Below are 5301 nucleotides of genomic sequence, written 5' to 3' on the forward strand. Positions count from 1 at the left end.
TTACAAACATTTTAATTGATGGCTTCACTTTTGGATTTAGAATACCATTTACAGGCAACCGTACCTTTAGACTCTCAAGAAATCTTTCATTATTGGGGGTAAAGAACATATACTACATCAAAGAATTGACCAAGAAGTTCAAGCTGGATGAGTGGGGGCCCCATTTTCAACACCACCTTTTGCAAACATCCAGGTATCTCCATTAGGCCTATTTCCTAAAAAATCCCTGGAGAATTTGTATGATTCACCATTGTCCTCCCCTGGGGAGTCCATTAATTCCCATATCCCTCAACAATTCTGCACAGTTCAATATCAGTCTATTGATACAGCAATTGTCATAATAAAACAATTGGGAAGAGGGTGCCTGCGGGCAAAAACAGACAGAAAAATGCCAAAAAAACAGAGGTCCCTATTCACCATAACATTTTAACTTTGGGTTTAAAGTAGATAAAGTTTTATTTTGACAAAACCCTTCCATTTGGTCTCATTTATTCCTGCAACCTCTTTAAAAATTTTTAATTGCTCTGCAATGGATTTTAGAAAACAAATTGCAGTCTGTCATTGTTTACTTCTCGATGATTTTTTTATTGGTCCAGCCAAGTCGTCAAAATGCTACAGCGCCCTTATAGCTTTTTACACCCTTGCAAAAATAGACTCCCTTTCAAAGCAAAAAAAGTTATCCAACTAAAACCCCTATTTCCTAGGACTAATTTAATTCGATGAAGTTCGAAGTTAGGCTTCAGCAAGTCCCCTTTATATACAAACAAGAAACAAAAAAAAAATATTAATATCCATGAGAGCATAGAAAAAACATTAACGAATTAGATTACATCAAAAAATTGAATTCGAATTAAATGCACTGATGTAAAAAAAAAAAAAACATTTTCAAAATCTAATGTATTAAAGTTCCTTTTTTGGAGTTATCTTTCCTGTTGCACAGGACTCAAAAACTTTGGCAAGTCTCCGCATACGTCACCATACTATATTTAGCAATAGATATTACTGGCCACTGAACTGGACAGATATAAAAGAGGAAAACAAGAAACAAACACTATTTTTTAATTTTATAAACACAAAATGAGATAATGTATATTCTCCTTCACCCCCAAATCAGGGGTATACGTGGAGATATGCAAGCCTACTCCAAGATCAGTTGTTGCGCGTTTATTCCCAGATCGAGCAGAAGTGTTTTTTCATTGAAAGTGATTATTAATTGATTTTGGATATCGTAGCAATGTCAGTGTTACAAAAATTTTCTGACGAGTTTTGAATAAGTACCTTGGACGAATCTAATGACGCCCCAGTTCATGTAGAGGCTGATGTTCATGTTATTGGACCACAAGATAACTTTGAAAATTCTCCATAAAAACAGCCAAGCTGTTTAGGAGAATCTTCTTCTTCTCCTCCGGCAATAAAGCAGCCAAGCTGCTCTGGAACCTACCAACCTACGAAGTTCTTTCGAAGAACCCTCGTAGAAAAGCTGCTTTCAGCGCAATCTAAGCAGTTCCACGATATGCAAGAGTTTGTAATGGCTGAATTAAACGCTCTAATAGCGTTAGATGAACTCTTGTCTGATGAGATTGATGGGGAACCACCAGCAAAGATGAAGAAGGTGTCTGAAGATTCTTCTGGAGAAACTGCAAAACCGTCCGAAAATTCCATCTTGGAAAAGTTATCTAAACAATTTGACGGTAAGGATAAGTTTGGATTGCCGATCGGAGATGAGCTTGCAAAAATTTTGAAAGCTATGTCACACCTCCTAACCTCATTAGCATAAATCGGAAGAATTGGGATAAACGTAATAAAATATGAACAAAATCCGTAAAAGTCCAACAGCTTTCCTGCGAGAATTCAGCGAGACCAACATGGTAGAGGTGAAAATCGAGAGAAAATTCAACATGAAAAAAGAGGTAAAACTTTATGTTATCTCGATTTATAAGATTTGTAAATTGCAAAAAGTTGAAAAACAAACGTTTCTTTACCTGAAAAGTGAAAGTAGGTTTGCAGTTTCTTATTCTGTCAAATGCTATTGCACTTTAAAGTGTCAAAACAGCACCCCTCGTTTTTGTAAACATGTTTCCACGTGGAAGGGAGTAGTTTGTGGTGAAGATTAACCCACATACATTGATTTAGTAAACAAAAACTCTGAAGAGAATTTCTTTATTTTTTCGATTACCTGTAGCACAAAATGGCTAAATATTTTAAAAGTTGTCAAATGCTATTAATAGCATGTCTTAAATTGAAAAAATGCAGGTGTGCTATAGTTCGTTCCTACTTGTAAGGTAGTCTACTATGCATGTATTTGCAGAGTAACGCGTAAAAAAGTCATTATTCTTATTTATCAATACCCAGTGATATGTGAGAAGTATATGTGTTTTTTAAATACCAAAAACTAAAATTTAATTCTGTCCGTACTCGTGTGCATGCACAAGAATTTTTCTAATTTCCTCTACATGCATATACATGTGTACCTGGATAAAGGATTAAAGGTTTTTTTACATTTGTTTGCAGTTTTAATAGTTTCAACTGTTCATATATCAATCATGCAGCTTTCACTAGAGCCTACTGATTAAATATGATTGTTACTTTTCTAATTTAATATCATAGAATTTATGATCAGATGATGTCAATGCAGTTCTCACATACTTGTGTACATATATATATATCAGGTATTAAAATTCACATATGCAGTTGTCGCCCATGTGGCGCAGTGATTAGAGCGTCTGCTCTAGAGTTGGGAAGTTAGGAGTTAATCCTTACATCGCAAGTTCGAATCCCACTGTGGTACGTGGAGCCAGCCCTTCAGATGAGACCCTATAAACTGAGGCCCTGTGTCGCTGTAGGTGCCGGCACTAAAAAGATCTTCCCTGCTTAAAGGCCCTCAAGATCAGTGCCGAGCAGAGGACAAAATTTGCAGCTCTCCACCGGCAAGTGGTGGCATCTCCATATGAGTGAAAAATTCTTAGGGGGATTTCATTTTAAACAACATACAATCAATCAATAACATAAGCTTTTATGAAAATTTTGAATATTTCTATGGGTACCACTATTTTCCCTTTTAAAATATTGCCCATCTTAAAGTAGGGTAGATATTGAAAATAGTATAAATATTATAAAACTAGAGGTATTGTGCATGAACAATGAGCTCTGACACTATATGATACCCACCGCTTTTATATGAATATAATGACTGTCCATGTTTTGCTATGGGTATAACCCCAAATATGTGGGGATAAAAAGTAAAATATAAGATGCGCAATTGCAATATCATGAATATGTAATACAGATTCACTCAAATATCACTCAGCGGTATGGAAATTAGCGGATAATAGATGGGTACACCAATTTAAGCATAACAGACAGACAGACGTACCGATTATTTAATATACCCTCTCGCTTTTCAAGCGGGGGTATTATAAATTACATGCATGCATTAATCTGTTTAATGAGAAGATATTGCTTAAGCTAATATACACTGATGTTTTGCATTTTTGTTTGTAAGAATACAATGTCATGTATTTAATTTACATAGTGTTTAATTTTTTCAATGCGTTAAATGAAAAGTAATTTTCTTTAATGTTTGTCTATTGCAGGTTAGAGTACATTTTGAACAGCCATCTCCAGGTATGACAAAAATAATACAATTGACCCTATAAGGTAATAAACAAACTTATTGAATTTAGAAAATGTATATAATGAAGCACAAATGTGAAATCATTCTAGGTAAAGGCTAAAAATTTTTTCTTTACTTTTCACTAGGCTTTTCACTGGTAGCTCATAAAATATCATATCCCACTAGGCTCTAGATTTTAATAAAAAGAGACTGACCCAAAACCATAATAACAATAATAATCATGATAAATGAAATAGTTATATTTTGTTTATTTAATGTATACAAACAAATTTAATTTAACAAAACAGGATTCTGAAATGACAGAACTTTGAAACAAGCCTGTCAAGTTACTAGCCCAACTATACTTGTATTTTGTTATACATAGACCTGACCCAAAAGACAGATGCCCCCTACCATGTACAAGCCTAGATAAAAAATAAATCACTGACCCCATTCAAAATTTAGAAATGGTCTTTAATATGTAGATATTTATATGATACCTTACTGTATTAAATGCACAAAAATTATCATTTCTTTCATTAAAATTAAACAAAAAAAGCAAATTTTAAAAAAAAAAAAGAAAATCAATTCAATTATAATGTGCAATGAATGTTTCTTGCAGGATATACTCTGAAGACTGTGATGTACAAGTTCAAGGTTTGACTGTTGTGAGTATTGTATATGTACCCTGTAATTGTAAGGATAAATTTATAATATTTAATAGGCAACATTATTATTTACTTATTATCATCTGATCATGCTGATTGGAATAAATAAAGAAAAAATATTAAGCATGCCCAATTACTCCAATATCTACAAGTACATGTTTATCAAAATAAAAAGAATCCTGTGTAAAATTAAGTATAGTTAGAGAGAGAGAGAGAATGATGTTGACGAAAGGGTCAATGTGCCCGGTAATTGAAAATCATGCATCAGTAATTTTTGTTTTTGTTTAATTCTCAAAAGATTTAATCACATTCTGTTCTATTTTCAGCAGATACTTTAATAATAAAGAATGGGGGAAAAAATTTTCACATCATGCTGCATAACAGCTAGTACATGTAAGTTTAAAGGCAGAAGAAAATTCATTAAAAGAGAATTTATAAATAAAGTTGGGTTTCTTTTTAGCAAACAATTTAATTGACTGAAAATTATTCTTATACATAAATCATATTATGCAAACTGTAAATGATTGCATTACATATTTTACTGATTTGCGTGTAGTGCATTGATATTTGTCAAATTTTTCATTCAGTTTTTTTTTTACATAATTACAAATGCTTGTATTTTATTTGGAATAATTAAATTTATAGGATTGCATTAACTTATTAATCATATTTGTAGTTCAGCTGTAACAAAACAAATTATCTGATGGCTTCAAACAGAATCTAGGAAAGGAATCATGTCAAGTCCCAAAAAGAAGGTATGTTGATTACTGGTGATGATAATGTTATTGATGTAAATAGAGTATATACTTGCAGCAATAAAATAGAGAGAACAATATAATTTTCAAAAAATTAAATCGTAATTCTTTTCAAGAATAGGCAGGTCATGATTAGTCACTCTGAGATAGTTAAGAGCAGATTAAGATTTGTTTAGACCGTATAGGTATAGGGTAGTGTGGGTCCACGGGGGGATCAAATTTAGTCTGGAATATTTTAAACCTTCTATTCAAGATTATCAGGGCC

The 5301-nt window shown here is 32.9% G+C and overlaps 1 long non-coding RNA gene across 1 annotated transcript; it reads left to right on the top strand.

The window, feature by feature from the left end:
• Nucleotides 1–3591: 3591 nt before the first annotated feature.
• Nucleotides 3592–4656, top strand: LOC134268861 (uncharacterized). Its single transcript, XR_009992446.1, has 3 exons — nucleotides 3592–3624; nucleotides 4236–4281; nucleotides 4608–4656. It is a non-coding gene; the product is annotated as an uncharacterized LOC134268861 (long non-coding RNA).
• The last annotated feature ends 645 nt before the right edge of the window (nucleotides 4657–5301 follow it).

Source organism: Saccostrea cucullata, unplaced genomic scaffold (genome assembly GCF_032062105.1).
Source record: "Saccostrea cucullata isolate Sc308-1 unplaced genomic scaffold, CSIRO_AGI_Scuc_v1 ctg14884, whole genome shotgun sequence".
NCBI classification, from domain to species: Eukaryota; Metazoa; Mollusca; class Bivalvia; order Ostreida; family Ostreidae; genus Saccostrea; species Saccostrea cuccullata.